The following is a 17,747-nucleotide window of genomic DNA, read 5'->3' as shown; positions in this document are numbered from 1 at the left end:
TGTCACTTGAGCTTTAGTAAGGTCTTGGTTAAAATAGTAAAATCTTGGTCAACTTGGTAAGGTCTTAGTCAATTTGTTTAACAAAGGGTAGATCCTATCTAGAAGGTCAAACCCATTTTAATCAACCATTCTACCAAAGCGTTGCTCTTGAATGGTTAACCCTTCTCAGCAAAGGTCATGAGAAACTTAGCATGAGAAAGCTTAGATATGATCTTTTACACATTGAAGGAAGATAGGCTATCTAAAGAAAACTATTCTCATGTGGAAAGGCAAATGCTAATTTGGTGGTTGTGGGACTCATTAAATTCAACCACATTGACTAAATAATGAGGTGTCAAGCTATCAACTCATGTATTATTGTTGTTATAGATGTGTGTGGTAGTTATCCCACACGTGTCATTGAGCCTTTTTTGGTTTGTTGGTAGGCCTTTATACACAAAGATGCTTCTCAAAATTCTTATACTTTGTAGATGTGGTCCATGTTAAGGTCAACTTGTTTACTTGGGCCAAAAATTTTGTTGATGAAAATATTACCATTTATTAGATAATTTTGGTGGTAAAAAATCAAGCTGCAAAATGACAATTGTGTTATATACATTAACTTTAAAAGAACCAATAGGATTCAAGATGGTGATATCAATTATACAGGGAAAAACTTTTTGAGGGAAAGAAAAAAATCAATATTTTAATAATATTTTGATGTCTTTATAAATTTGCTCAAATTTCAAGTGGACACTCGTTAGATGTTGAATTTAATTCCACATCCGTTGAGTACACACACTTGATAGAAACATAGTGAGATAAAATTGAAATAGATGAAAAAACACATGAAATTATGTTATTATTATTATTATTATTTGTATAGTTCATGTATTTCCTATTTATCTCATTGGAAATCTATCCAAAGTACACAAAGTGGCTACTCGTTAGATGCAAAATTTAATTTTGGATCCATTCAGATTTTACACGAAATTTGAGCAAACCTACATGAAGATAAGTTGCAAAATATAAATTAAAAATAGTTTTTTTCTTTATTTTAAAAATTAATCTCTTACCTTTTTTTTGTAAGCTAAGTGTTTCATATTATATAGAAAAAATATAATTAGTAGCATCATGTTGTGTAGTTTTCCATGATAAAAACTAGGTTGTAGGACATAAATTTGTGATAGGCAAACATGGCTTATGACTTAAATGTCCAAAATGTTTGAAATACAATGAATAAATCCGTTGGGATAAAATAAAAATATATAAATGTATGAGTAAAAATGATATGATATGATATCACAAATGATGGCCTTGTTATAAACACTAGGTGGCATTGCCCTTTTATAAGAATCACATTTCTTTTTTAGACATGTCTTTTCATTAATTAATTAATTGCAATATTTTATATATTTCTATCCATAACATTGTTGTCTTATTAGAGATGCTTTGTCCTCACAACATATTGATGAAAATGCTTTGTCTTTTATTTCCTCTTGTAAGATCTTCACTTGATTCTTTGTTTTCTAATGTTGTCATGTTTGATGATACGAGATGGTACAAATTTGTAAGCGCTCAGGAGAATTGTTAAATTGCCACATGATTTGACCATCCTAATTTGATCTTTTGTGTAATACTGCGCTTATATGGTTCCCGAGGTGAATTGTTATAATGAAACTAGATAATACTAATATCAATATTCTTTGGTGTTGGAAAATGTAACTAGTTTTGGCCTTCATAATTGTCTATGTACTCATGTCATTGTGTATATCTTACGTTACAGGAAAAAGAAGAAAGAAAAATATTATTTTTGGGCATGGGTTTCATGCTTCATTTTGATGATCATTTAGGTCAAGTATGTTCTTCATACTTCTAGGGTTTTTCATGTCAAAACACTATTTTTTTTGAGTCGAGAGTCATTATCATTTGTATAAGACCCTATTGGGCAAGTTGTAACATGAAAGTAATATTAATTTTGAGTCTAGAAAGTCCTAGAAACCTCCAAGCACAAGTCGGCCCTGGCAATGGCAAGTCAACCTAAAGGAGGGTATTCAAACCCCTCAAATGTGTATAAATAGAAGCAACATCGGCGTCATTTAGTGCCAATTCGATCTCTCTCAAGAAATTCTATTTGTAGTTGGGAACAAGGAGGAAGCTAGAATGAAGGCCAAGGAAGCAAGGAGATATCAAGAAGAAGAAAGAAAGTTTGTTTTTGGTTTCTTTCCTCTCACACATGCGAAGATTAGAGTTTCTACAACTTTAAGGAAGGGCAAAAATTGCAAGCTCGAATGGTAGGAGGCCAGATCACAGATCCAAGTTAAAGGAAGGCTAATTCTCTAGTGTGATCATGGAGATATCAAGAAGAAGAAAGAAAGTTTGTTTTTGGTTTCTTTCCTCTCACACATGTGAAGATTAGAGTTTCTACAACTTCAAGGAAGGGCAAAAATTGCAAGCTCGAATGGTAGGAGGCCAGATCACAAATCCAAGTTAAAGGAAGGCTAATTCTCTAGTGTGATCATGGAGACCTTGGCTTGTTTGAAGGAAGACTTCTTGAGGAATTGACACGTGCCAAATTAGGGTTTTTATAGCTACTACAAGGCAAGTTGCAGGCCAAAGTTGAAGGTGGAAGTTGGCTGAACCAAAATTGATCCTCATTGATTTTGGTTGATCTCTGACCTAATTGGAAGGTCTTCTTGGATGGTTGACTTGGTGCTTGGAGGAGGACTTGGTCTAGGGTTTGGGTCTTGGTTTTCTCATTTGAACAAGATTTTATAAGAGAAGAGATTCTTTCCAGGTTTTCCCCTTGGAGGGGTTTTGTCCTGGTTTGGAGCCTATATCTTGTGTCCATTGTTTTTACTTTTTTGTTTTTGATAATTGTTTGATGAGAAGATCTAAGAAAGAAACACAAGAAGATAAATAAAAGTCCACAAGAAATTATTAAGGTTAAGGAGAATTTGAATTAATAGATGCCCTACTGCATTATCCAACATGGTATCAAGGCTAAGGTGACCAAGAGAAGGCAATTGAAGGATTATCTTGTTGAAATAAGAAAGGGCTTTGCTTATCAAGAGGAATCATTCGTAGGACACAAGGAAAGAAGAAGAAGACCCATTGATCTAGAAGGAGGGTTACTACATCAAGCTTTCATTGAAGAAGACCTCATCATCAAGATCTCATTGAAGGAAGGACATATATTTATTGAAGATTCTCTAGTGCATCACCTTGAAGAAGAGGAAGCATCAAGGAATCTTGATATCATCTTTCACTCTTTGCAGCTGTTCAAAGACATCATTGTTAAAGGTGTTGGTGCACTAAGATGACTATTAAAAGCAATCTTAATACCTACATTAATTATCAAACCAGGGTAAGTGTTTATTTGAAGAGTGTTCAACATTGTCTCTGCAAGTGAATTTAGAGGTTAATTCAAAATGAAATGATTTAGAATCGTTGCAATAATTAATATCTAATTCTCAAAGTTCAATCCAAAGCAAATATCTATTTTAACTTATTGTGCATAAAACTAAATTTGAATGCAAGTAAAATGAATCACTCTTATCAGATCTAACTAGTATCAGCGATAATTTATTCAACAATAAAGAAAGCTACAAGAAGCAACTATTCGAGCTTTTAACTGAAAGCAATCAATTGTGAACTCAACTAACACTACGCAGAAGGAACATCAATCGAATACTTAAACTAATATGATAAATTCATCAAAGATTAACACACAATTGTAAACATAGCAAGATCTAGAATCTAGTTTGAACGACAAAGGTAAATCGTAACAATCAATACTTACAACAATCGAGATAATTTTAATTTCATGAAATAACAGGAATAAACAATTGCAAGAGTAAACATAAATAAGTATGACACAAGGAAAGCAGTAAATCTCCTATTGATTGGGCCCAAAGTCTCCAGAAGTCATTGCTGAAAGACACTCAGAATGTGATTACAGGTAAAACACAATCTTCTTCATTAAACTCGATAATAAAGATACAACATCACCATAGTGAGAACACTGTGTCAAAAGTGAATAATTACAATCTTCAAATCTCTAGCTAGCTGTTCATTTCACCATCGACTTTATATAACCTATGAGAGACAAGCAAATAGGAGCGAATCCTCGGGATCAAGAGATCCCGAGGATTTCGCAACCGACAATATGATTTTATTACAAAATAGACTTGATTCTCCTGGTCTCCCGCTAGCCTCCATGATTGAAACATTATCCTTTTCCTTTCTTAGTTGCCGCTGTTTTGTTGTTTGAACATCAATTGTTCAATTCATATTCCTGCATATATACAAATAGCGAAAGTTAGCCATAATTACACAATTCGTTAATGGTTGATTTTATCTAGCTTCTGCAATAGTTTCTTCTAAATTATTTTTTAAATTGAAGATAAACATAAAAATATGAATGATTAATTAAGCTAATACGAGGATAAAACATACATTTTCTACGGCCCAACATACTCCCCTACTTACCTTTTTTCTTGTCCTCGTGCAATAAGATGATTGAGGTGCAATTGTGTCAAAGAATAGGCAGGATAAACTTCTTCCTTATATAACCTAAAACCATTTTTTTGTTTTAAGTATTGAAAAATCCTGGTTTACACGGTAATTTGGCAAATCAGAATCACAATACCCCTTCAGTGGGGTACAAATAATAGGACATCTGTAATGGCATCCTATCCAGGCAGGACCCATGCCTAGGACTATATTGATGTACATGATTAAGCGAGCAACAACAACTTTAAAGTTTCTGTACCCAAATGGCTCCCGATTTTTGACATTGTTAGTGGAAGCTTCCCATCTTTGCCTTGCTGCCAACAAAGCTTCCTCCTTAATGTCCTGAAAATATTCTCTTCCTGCCTGTATAATATCTATATGGAGTGGTCCTAATTTAGCCACGACCTCGTCTTGTTGCATAAACCTTTTATGTTGGACAGAAAGGTGTAAGGGTTTTGTGGGTTCTCCTCTGACCCATAAATCTATACCATGTTCCCTTTTCTAAAAAGTGTTATAGGCTTTAGCCCATTTAACCTGATTGGTAGCAAAAGAGAGGAAAGCTTGGAATTGAATGTCCCCAATGAAGGGGCTAGGATTACTATCCAGTTCATCCTCCAAGAAGAAATTGTGCAGGTATAATTCGCATAGAAGGCATTGTACCTGCTCATTTTGTTCCTTAAAACATTGGACAAAGTCTAGAGTGGTCTTGAATTCTGCTGACTTACCAGCCCTGACAACTTTAACTTTCAACAATAGGTACCTTTCCAACAAGAATAGTGCATAATTAGTGGCAGGTGACCGACAAGACAAAGCATCAGAGTAAAGAGAACAAATAGTTTCAATTTGTTCCTTGGCCTTCTAAAGCTTGGCTCGTGCTTTCTCTAATTTCTTCTGCTCATCTTTGAAGCTGGAAAAAGTCTCGTCTTCTATTACAGTAAGTTCATCGAATTTCTTCCGCAACTCCTGGTGTACCTGTAACAATACTACTTCTTTATGTTGAGCCAACTCCTGCTGGGTCTTTGTTAATTCATTATGAAATTTCATGATAACAGCTTCTCTTACCAGAGGAACATAGTGAGGTGTTTCCTCTGTCTGAGTTTCATCATCATGTGTTATCACTGAATCAGTTTGAATAACAACTTCGACTATTTCTTGGGGCATACAACAATCTGCCTGGGCATTCTCCTTAGAATTTGTTTGGACAACAACTTCGATTGTTTCTTGGGGCATACAACAGTCTGCTTGGGCATTCTCCTCAGAATTGGTTTGGATAGCAACATCTGTGGTAGGAAAGTCCGTTTGGGTCTCCATTGAACAAACACAAGGACTTTTAGTCTGAGTCTCAATATTCTCCAAAGGACATTGTTCTGTTTGGGTCCCTATTGAACAAACACAAGGACTTTCAGTCTGAGTCTCAATATCCTCCAAAGAACATTGTTCTGTTTGGGTCCCTATAGTTTCCAATTCCACTTTCAGTTTCCAAGCCTTAACTGCTTCTTTTAACCACTCTCTCAATTGTTTGACTGTTTTCTTCTATTTCCTGTATTTCTTAATCAACTTCCTCAATCTGTCCTTGTACGATTTCTTCTTTGTGGGGTTTTCGATTGGAGATGGCACAATTATGTTTATTTCTGGTTCATGAGGAGTTGTGCCAATATTAGGGTTATGTTCCAATGGAACAATATCTCCCAATTGATTCTCGTCTTCAAGGTATTCTTCTACATGGGCTTCTTTCTTAGGGGACTCCAATGGAACAATATCTCTTGAGTGATTTTCGTCTTCAAGGTCTTCTTCTACATGGGTTTCTCTCTCAGGGGACTCCAATGGGACAGTGTCTCCCGGTTGATATTCGTCCTCAAGGGTTTCTTCTGCATTGGCCTCTTTCTCAAGGGACTCCACCGGAACGATGTCTCCTTGTTGATTCTCATCCTCAAGGGTTTCTTCTGCATGGGCCTCTTCCTCTAGGAACTCCATTAGAACCGTATCCCTTGGTTGATTTTCATTCTCAAGGGTTTCTTCTACATGGGCTTCTTTCTCAGGGGACTCCATTGGAACAGTGTCTCCTGGTTGATTCTCGTCCTCAAGGGTTTCTTCTGCATGGGCCTCTTCTTCTGGGGGCTGCATTAGAACAATATCCTCTGGTTGATTTTCATCCTCAAGGGTTTCTTCTGCATGGGCTTCTTTCTCAAGGGACTCATTCATAAAGGGAACTAATTCCCTCTGATCCTCTAAATTATCAGCAGATGGAAAAGTTTTAGTATGGCTAGAACTTCCAGTAGAGGCAGACTGGTTAAGGGAATGATTTTTCCCTATAGAGTTTCCAGATGGATCCTTTTCTTCACAGTATGTACCCATATTCTCCAATACTCGAGCCATTTCTTCCTCATATTCCTGCAGAAAATCATCTTGTGGGCTTGGAGAGGGCATATGAGACAACCATGCTTCTGTTGGAATTGGGGTGCGCTGCTATGATTTTATCCTTGCAGAACACCTATGTTTCGCTGGGCTAGAGGCCAAAGAAGGCTTCCTTCTTTTTCTTGCCCTTTTTGGACCTGTTACCTTTAGCCTCGACAGGGTTTCTTTTTAACCCAAAAATGAGCCAGAGTCTTCCATTTAGTATTTAGATGTTTTTTTTTAAAGGAGACCACTATGCTGGCATGGTAACCAGATAATCATAGTGCCGTTCACCAAGATATAACAAAGCGATTAGGCCGACTCGTGATGAGACCTCCTGTCGTTCTGTCAGTGTTAATTATCTAGAAGGTCATTACCCTGGTGTGGTGGCCGTAATGGAATGTCACTTGTTACACCCTTATGATCATGGTAGGATGGCTCGTGATGAGACCTCCTATCCTCTTTAAGGATTTGTATTGCATTTTCATATTTCCATATTTTTATTGTAAAGGGAGGGAGACTCATTTACCCCTTAAGAGTTATGGATGGTGTGAGAAGTCAAAAACATGCCTATAAAAGTTATGCTTTTATCCCTATATCATCATACCAAAGGGAATTTCTAATTGAAAGTGTGAAAGTTAAACCAACATGGTATTAAGATTGAATCATTTTATGATATGTCCAAAGAGAAGATATTCACCCAGTCATTCTATAGATGAGCAAGGTCAGTTCCGGAATAAAGATAACCATCAAAGGTTTTACAAGTTATAATGGTATTAATATTATTGTTTTTCTTTTATTTTAGGTACAAATTCCAAATCCAATTTGATAAGAAAACATGGGAGAGAGAAATGGCTGTTTGATTAAAAATGAACGACGATGGAATAACAATTATTGATCTTAAGAAAATGAAATCACAACTGTTCGTTCTACTGAACAACAACTATTCAATTCACTGAGCAACAACCATTCAATTGATTGAACAACAAACACAAAAAAAGAAATCGGAGCTGTTCAATTGACTGAACAACAACTGTTCAATTGATTGAACAATAACTGTTCAATTGATTGAACAACAAACATACCAAAAGAAATTGGAGCTGTTCAATTCACTGAACATCAGCTGTTCAATTGATTGAAAAACAAACATACCAAAAGAAATCAGAGCTGTTCAATTGACTGAACAACAACTGTTCAATTGATTGAACAACAAACATACCAAAAGAAAACAGAGTTGTTCGTTCTACCGAACAACAACTGTTCAATTGATTGAACAAACGCTGTTCAATTGATTGAACAGAAAACACGCCAGAAAGAAATCAGAGCTGTTCATTCTACTGAACAACAACTGTTCATTTGATTGAACAACAACTGTGCAATTGATTGAACAACAAACACGTCAAAAAAATCAGAGCTGTTCATTCTACCGAACAACAATTGTTCAATTGACTGAACAACAATTGTTAAATTGATGGAACAACAACTATTAAACACACCAAAAAACAAGAGAATTCATCGTATTTACATAGTGATGCCTATCTTGAATGAATTACAACCAACTGTAAGAAAAAAGTATATACATTATTTACGACTGAAGAGAGATAAGTTTTCATGAAAGTAAAGCTGTTGGGTCATTACCCCCTGCATCTAAAATTTGCATAGTGGGATCATCACGTACTTGTTGGCAAAAAGACTCTTTAGTGAGTGGTTTATGATAAATACGTACCTGTTGTCCATTCACTTGGAAATAATGACCAGAATCATCAGTGGTGGTCAGAGTGAGAGTGCCATTGTTGTGCACCCCTTGAATTTCATATGGGCCAAGCCACTTTGTTTGTCACTTACCAGGAAAGTCTTGAAATTTGTAATCATAGAGGAGTGCCCAGTCTCCTCTATGAAATGTATTCTTTTTAATAACACTGTCGTGCCAATTAGCCCTTTGCTGCTGAATAATTGCGATGTGTTGTAGAGCTAGTAGTCGAGGCTCGTACAATTCATTTATTTATTGAAGTTGTTTAGTTTGGGCCTCCATCATATCCACTCCCACTTCCTGGGCTGTTCAAAGAGTCTTTATTTCAAATTCTATAGGAAAGATAGGTTCTTTGCAAAATAAAAGTTGGTACAGAGAATATCCAGTAGTATTTCGCCAAGTTGTGCAATAGGCCCACAAGGCCTCTGGCAGTCTAGCAACCCAGTCCCGCCGATGTATCAAAACTATCTTGGTCAAAACTGCTTCGATGACCTTATTGGTGCTTTCAACCTGTCTGTTCACCTGCTGGTGATACGGGGAAGTGAATCTATGCGTGATGTGGTGGTTCTGTAGAGTCGCTGTAATATTATGTCCTACAAATTGCGCCCTTCCATCTGTTATCACTTCCTTGGGTAAACCATACCGTACAAATAAATTGAAAAGGAAATTAATCACGACTTCATTCGTAGCTCTTGGAAAAGCTACTGTTTCTACCCACTTTGTTACATAGTATGTAGCAACCAGTATGTAGGCCTTTTGGTTTGATGACAGATGAAATGGGCGAACAAAATCGAGTGCTCATCGTTCGAAAGGTTCTATTACCAATTGGGGCTGCAGTGGCATTTTGTGAGATTGACCAGGACGACCCATCCTTTGGTAGCTATCACAAACCTGGACATATTTATTAGTGTCTTTAAAAATGGTGGGCCAATAATAGCCCATATGTAGTGTCTTGTGCCCAGTTCTGCAATCTACGAAGTGTCCTCCGCAGGGCTCGTCATGGCAGGCCTTCAGGATGTAGATTTCAACTTCACGAATGCATCTGTGTATACACATATCAGACCCTGTATGAAAGAGGTATACACCAATCCAAGAAAATCGTGCACTGCGCTGGACAATCTCTTTCCTTTCCCTTGCTGTCAAGTGTTTGGGCAGCTTTCCTACCGCCAGATAGTCATACCATGGTGTTTTAACTGCTACAACAAGCAAATGTTCGTCTGGAAACTGGTCATCCACTGCCAATAGATCATTTATCTTTGGAACCTGAGACAGAAAACCCGCGACTGGGTTTTCCTTCCCTGGACGGTCTTTAATGGTGATATCAAACTCTTGCAAAAGTAACAACCAGCGAGTCACTCGACCATTTGTAATTGGTTTGTTAGCTAAGTATCTAATGGTGGAATGATCAGTATACATAAAAACTTGATAGCCAGTTATATAATGTCTAAATTTGTTTATGGCATAAACAATAGCTAGAAATTCCTTTTTTGTTACTGTATAATTAAGTTCAACAACAATAAGATTTTTGTTGATATAGTAAATAGCGTAAGGCTTTCTGTCCTCCTCTTGGCCGAGGACAACGCCTATTGCTGCATCTGATGCGTCCGTGGAGATATGAAAGGGTAGCTCCCAGTTGGGTCCACGCAGTACTGGTGTCGTCGAAACTAATTTCTTCAAATCTGTAAAAGCTGTGTCACATTTATCAGACCATTTAAATTCAACATTTCCTGTTAAAGCATACAAAGGCGCAACAATTTGTGATTTTTTTTATAAACCTATGATAGTAACTTGCATATCCAAGGAAGCTACGTACCTCTATTTGAGTACAAGGTGTAGGTAGTAGGAGGATTACCTCTATCTTTGCCAGATCTACCTGTATCCCAGCCGTAGAAATGTAGTGTCCTAGGATTACGCCTTCTATCATCATCATGTGACACTTGACATTACTTAAACACAACTTGGTGGCAATGCATCATTCCAACACCTTTTCTAATGTCTGTAGCGCTTGGTCAAAGTCATCCCCATACGGGGTAAAGTCATCCATGTAAACTTCAAGTCCTTCATTTATCAGATCAACAAAAATACTGAGTATGGCCCTCTGAAATGTAGTTGGGGCATTGCATAAACCAAACGGTAACACTTTGTAAGAAAACGTACCCCATGGGCAGGTAAAGGTGGTTTTGTCTTGGTCTTCAGGGGCGATTTGGATCTGATTATAGCCACTGAAGCCATCAAGAAAGGAGAAGAATTTCTTCCCTGCCAGTGTATCAAGGACTTGATCAATAAATGGAAGAGGGAAGTGATCTTTCTGTGTGGCTTTGTTCAATTCCTGATAATCCACACAGATGTGCCACTTCCCATTTTTCTTGGGAACAACTACCAGCGGAGAGACCCACTTACTATCCGAAATGGGATAAATAAAATTCACGTCCAACAACTTTTGTAGTTCTTCTTTTACAATATCTTTGAGATGCAGATTTAGTCTTTGTTGAGGTTGTCAGATAGGATGAGCATCCTTTTCAGTGTAGATATGATGTGTACATAATTGTGGGTCTATGCCCTTCATGTCTGGATAGTCCCAAGAAAAAGCCCCCTTATATTTTTGCAGAACTTGGATGAGCTTTTGCTGTTGGTCACTCTCCAGACTATCATTAATATTTAAAACCTTGCCTGGTTCAATTTCAGTAAGCTTGCTGTTATGAACGGAAGTTGCCGGAATATGCTGATCATCATTATCTTTCAAAGGGTCTTTCAAGGCTTCATTGTCAAGAACAACTTTTAACATTTGACATTTTACATTAGTCATAGAGGCTAGCTGATTAATAAAGTTATTGATCACATCGTCTTCAGTCTGATTCTTGAATTCAAGTGCCTCTGCTACTGTAAGTGGTGAACAAATACTTTCTTCCAGGTATGTGGGTGGTTGTTTATGTATTTTCACAATGGGCAGACTTGGTTTGGCAAGAGGATATAAAACAAGATTCTTTACAACGTCTCCCTTAGCAATGGTCATGCTGCCCACACGACAACCTATATAAGCATCGATTGTTGCCAGCCAAGGTCGGCCCAAAATTAAAGGGTGCCCGTCTAATCGACTTTTTGGGTTGATAACTAGAAAATCCACTAGGTACTCCCATGAATCAACGGAAACCGTAATGTCTTGTAAAGTTCCCTCTGGTCTTACCACCGAATGATCAACGAGTTCTAGCAGGGTGGTGGTTGGTTCCAGAGCTGTGATACCAAGTGTCTCACAAGTTTTCGCGGTTAAGATGTTAATGGCTACACCCAAGTCAACTAGTGTGTTCAGAAAGGAGCGACCATATATTTGGACTGTAACTATGGGATTCCCTGGATCTTCATATTTTATCGGTGTTTCCCTGCCCAAAAGTAAATCAGACAAGGTCCCTACAACATGGATAGTTGGTGAAGCTTTTATTTTCCTCACAGGATTTTTCACACATAGTTCTTTAATCGTTTTAGCATAAATAGGAATATCTTGGATGGCTTGGAGGAGAGGAATTTTAATGCAAATATTTTTAAGTTCCCCTAAGAGATCAAAGTCTGGATAAACAATTGGTTTAGGTATTGTTAATCTTTTAGGGAACAGGGGAGAAGTAATTATGATTCTTGTAGGATCTTTCTGTTCAACGGTGTCTTCTCCTTGTTTTATTTCTGTGTTAGTCATAGTCGAAGGTATATTTACAGGTGATGTTTCTAAATCAATTGGTGGCTGATCTCTATGTTCCTCAGGAGTGATAATGCATCTTGACCTCAACCTAAGTTCATTGCATTGCTTTTGTTCAGTCTCAAGGTTTGAGTTTTCAATGATTTGTATCCGCTGAACCAATCCATTATTGGGGTTTGGATTCGGTTGAGCTAGTAGTTGGGGACGTAGAAGGGGCTGAGGATTTTGATGTAATGGATATGGGGTTGATAATGTAGGTTGAGGTTGAGGACCTGACGCATAGGCGAATTGGTTATCTGTAGAGGTCGCTGCCAATTCAGAGACCAGTTCGAATTTTGTGAAGTAGAGGCATGCCACTGGGATGGGTATGGATTATTTTGTCAAAAAGGAGAATTAGGCCAACCACTACTTGGAAAGGACTGAGTTGGCCAAGGTGACATAGAAAACAGTTGGGACTGCCAAGTCGAGAAAGGTGATTGACTTTGCCATGCTATTCCAGAATTCTGCTGCTGATTAAATGATTGAGAAGGAAAGAAATTAGATGGGTATTGTGACATACCTGTAGGTCGGCCTTACCTTTGTCGACACTTGTTCATTAAGTACACTAGTTCTGTCTCTTCTTCTACTTCTTTAAAAACTTCTTTCAGCCCTGGAAGTGATGGACACTGCTCGGTGGCATGGCGATTGGTGCAAATAACGCATGTCTGGACCATGTCCAATGGACACTCTCGTTGACTGTGCCTCTTCCGACAACGTGGGAAAAAAATGACCAAATTCTGTTATGCTAAGGCTTGTTTCTGTTTGGCAAGTAGGACGTCCAACTGCATTATAAGGGTGCTCAGGATGTCTATCTTGAAGTCCTCCAGGAGGTTACTGATTTCTTCTCTTGTCACGCCTCCACTGGGCAGTTTGCTTCCTCTAGTCATAGAATCTCAGCTTCCTGACTTGGTGCGTGTGCTACCTCGCGAACACCTGATACAAAAGCAAACAATTTCATCATAATCCTCTTGAGAAATGTCTCCCTTCCCCATCAAATTTAAAGTTTCTAACCATTCTTCTTTCATTCCTTTAATTAAGATGGATTTCAGGACCTCTTTTGGTAATGTGGAGTGAGGGGATCTCTGCAAATTGTACTGAAACCGTTCGACATATTCCTCTAGAGTTTCATTATCCTTCGCAAACATTTTAAATATTTCATCTTTTAATTCCCTACTCCTACAATAGTCCTGATATTTTGTGAGAAAAGAAGTTTTGATGTCATCCCAAGAGTTAATAGTGCGCCCACCTAAACCCATGAACCACCGCAAAGCTACTCCTTTAAGGGTAGAAGGGAAAAACTTCAATTTTTGAGGATTGGTGGTGTAATCATATCCTCTAGATAGGATGTCAAACTCGAATAAGAAGGCGTCCAGATCCTCTGTGGTCATGCCATGAAAGGTTGGGATGTTTTTCAAGGGAATTGCTTTCATCGGGGCGTTGGCTACTGGGTCGACTATGGGATATTCCAATGTTGAGGTTTGACCTTGAGGTACTTGATTTTCCATTTGGTAGAAAATGTGCCAATATCCTTCATGGACTTCAGGGGATGCTATCTGAGTAAGTGGAGCATTTTCAATCCGAAGTGGTTTTACGACACTGCCCGGATATGGGATCACATGAGATCCTAGTTCAGACAACTGTGGCTCTACCTTAGCACCTCCACTGGTTTCTCCCTCTCCTTCTCTTAAATTGCATGATTTTCCCTCTCGTGAAGGATTGAAATGTAAATTTTTGGTAACTTGAAAGCTCTGTTCAGATCCTCCGGTTTGGCTATGAATCTCATGGTAGGCTGCAGATGGTGAGCCTGCTGCCTGAGGGATTACGGTAGGGATTTTTCTAGATATAGTTGGTGAAGCTTTTATTTTCTTCACAGGCTTTTTCACACATAGTTCTTTAATCGTTTTTGCATAAATAGGAATATCTTGGATGGCTTGGAGGAGAGGAATTCTAATGCAAATATTTTTAAGTTCCCCTAAGAGATCAAAGTCTGGATAAACGATTGGTTTAGGTATTGTTAATCTTTCAGGGAACGAGGGAGAAGTAATTATGAGTCTTTCAGGATCTTTCTGTTCAAATGTGTTTTCTCCCTATTTTATTTCTGTGTCAGTCACAGTTGAAAGTATATTTACAGGTGATGTTTCTAACTCAATTGGTTTTCTGATCTCTATCTTCCTCAGGAGTGATAATGCATCTTGACCTCAGCCTAAGTTCATTGGATTATTTTTGCTCGGTCTCAAGGTCTGAGTTTTCAACGATTTGTATCCGCTGAACCAGTCCGTTATTGGGGTTTGGATTTGGCTGACCTAGTAGTTGGGGACACAGAAGGGGCTGAGGATTTTGATTTAATGGATATTGGGTTGATAATGTAGGTTAAGGTTGAGGACCTGTCCCCATAGGTGAATTGGTTTGTTATGAAACCAGCTCAAGAAAAGATAGAAAAGATAGATCAATGGCTTAGAATTCAACCTCTTCGAGGGGGCAACCTCCTTTACATTACATAATGAACAATTCTTGGATGATTCAAATGACAAAACCTCCTTTCTATATATAGGAGTCTAAGGAGTCACAATATAATCCAGCCGACCTAACAATAATAATATAAAGCCACAAAAATAACAATAGAGGGATTCTATGGGGCACAGTAATAACAATATGGGGGCAATAGGGGCACAAAAATATTAATAAGGGGTATAACTACAATAGTAATGGGGTAATCACTAGTATTATAGGGACCCAACATGCCCCTCTCCTTCAAAAAAGTGTTGTCCTCAACGCTTGAGTAGTTCTGGATACTTCTGCATAAAATTCTCATCCTCCCATGTGGAATCTTCGGCGGATAAGTTCTTCCACTTGATAAGATACTCTGAAATTGATCGATTTCGTAGCTGTCGAGTTCTTCTTTCTGTGACTGCTTCCGATTCCAATATAATTTTTCCTTCCTCGTCAAGTTCTGGCAATATTGTTTGAACTGGGAGCTTGTCGCCTATAACCTTCTTTAAACATGAAACATGGAAAACTGGGTGCAATCGAGAAGCTGCAGGAAGCTCCAATTTGTATGCCATAGTACCAATCTTTTGCAACACCTTGTACAGACCATAATACTTTGGTGATAATTTATTATCCTTCTTAGCTTGCTTGAGGGACATTTGCTTATATGGTTGTAGCCGTAGGAATACCCAATCACCTACATCAAAACTTCTTTCACTGCGATGTTGATCTGCCTGTTGTTTCATTCTATTCTGTGCCAACACGAGGTTATCCTTTAAGAGTTGGAGGACTTGTTGTTGATGTTCGATGTGATGTTCCACTGCCTGAACCTTAGAATTTTCTCTTAAATATGATGTGATGGATGGTGGTTGATACCCATAAAGTGCCATAAATGGGGTCATTTTTGTTGTTGTATGGAAGGAAGTGTTATACCACCATTCAGCCAGAGGCAACCATTTGACCCATTGTGTCTGTTTATCAGATACAAAGCAACGAAGATATCCTTCCAAACATTTGTTTACTATCTCAGTTTTCCCATCAGATTGAGGATGATAAGATGAGCTATGAGCTAACTGAGTACCAAGACAAGAAAATAATTCTGTCCAAAAATTTCCAGTGAAAATGGGATCTCTGTCACTTACAATAATCTTTGGGTTTCCATGTAGCTTTTGAATTGTTTCCATAAATGCAGTAGAAACTGTACTGGCTTTAAATGGATGTGATAATGCACAAAAGTGTGCATACTTGGTAAGTCTGTCAACTACCACCATGATGACACTCTTTCCCTCAGACTTGGGTAAACCTGTGATAAAATCCATTGAAACCTCCTCCCAACGTTGGCTTGGAATGGATAAAGGTTGTAATAGACCTGGTGTCTTAATTGTTTCAACTTTATTTTGTTGGCAAACCAAACATTCCGCCACAAACTTTTGAATATCTGATTTAAGGCCATCCCAAAAAAATTCCTTCTTAACCCTGTGGTAAGTTTTTAAAAATCCTGAGTGCCCTCCTAAGGGAGAAGTGTGCAATTCCATAAGAATCTTTTGTTTTAGCTGGGAATTCTTACAGAGGTATAAGCGATCTTTGTACCATAACGAATCATTTTGCCAGCTAAATGTATCAGACATACTGGAATCTTGTTGTAACTTTCGAATAAGTGCCCACACTTCTTCGTCATTCTTCCATTCCTCCCTTGCTTCGTTTATCCAATCTGGTTGGATAATAGAAATGGTGCACAACAATGCTTCCACATCCTCATCCTTTCTTGAGAGTGCATCTGCCACCACATTTTGCTTCCCTTTTTTGTAGATGATTTCAAAGTCATAACCCAACATCTTTGTGACCCACTTTTGTTGCTCTTCAGAGGATAATCTTTGTTCTAAAAAGTATTTAAGGCTATCATGATCCGTTTTTACCTTGAAGTGTCTTCCCATTAGGTAGGGTCGCCATTTCTTAAGTGCATGGAGTATTGCCAACATTTCCTTCTCATAAATAGCTTTGCTTAAAAACTTTCCCTTGATTGGACGACTTTCAAAAGCAATGGGTCTTTCATCTTGCATTAGAACAACACCAATTCCATTTCCTGAAGCATCACATTCCACAATAAAGGTTTTTGTGAAGTCCGGTGTAGCTAAGACCGGTGCTTGGCACATTGCCTCTTTAAGATGTTCAAAGGCCTTTGTTGCTTCCGGAGTCCATGAAAATGCATCTTTCTTCAATAATGTTGTTAGAGGTGCTGCTATTCTCCCATAATTCTTAACAAACTTGCGATAATACCCTGTCAACCCGAGAAATCCTCGCAGATGCTTTATGGATGTGGGGATTTTCCATTCCTTAATGGCTTTAATTTTGCTAGGGTCTACCTTAACTCCTTCATGAGATACAATATGACCCAAATATTCCACCTCCTGGACTCCAAAGAAACATTTGGATCTTTTTGCATATAATTGTTTCTCCTCCAATAGTTGTAGCACCCTGTCAACATGTTCAACATGATCCTTCCAAGACTTGCTGTAGATTAGTATATCATCAAAAAATACTAACACAAATTTTCTAAGGAATGGTTTGAAAATTGAATTCATCAAACCTTGAAATGTTGAAGGTGCATTGGTAAGGCCAAAAGGCATGACCAAAAATTCATAATGACCCTCATGAGTTCTAAATGTTGTTTTCGGAATGTCTTCAATCTTCATTCTGATTTGATGATATCCTGAACGAAGATCCAACTTGGTGAAGTAAATTGATCCATGCAATTCATCCAGTAATTCATCAATGACAGGAATGGGGAACTTATCTTTAATAGTGAGCTTGTTGAGCTCCCTATAATCCGGACACATGCGCCATGATCCATCCTTCTTGTGCACCAATACTACTGGAGCAGAGAAAGAACTTTGACTC

The sequence above is a fragment of the Pinus tabuliformis genome, chromosome 5_2 (genome assembly GCF_031772625.1).
Source record: "Pinus tabuliformis cultivar Carrire ecotype Pingquan chromosome 5_2, CPIR1, whole genome shotgun sequence".
In the NCBI taxonomy this organism is placed as follows: Eukaryota; Viridiplantae; Streptophyta; class Pinopsida; order Pinales; family Pinaceae; genus Pinus; species Pinus tabuliformis.
Note: the sequence above shows the minus strand (reverse complement) of the source record.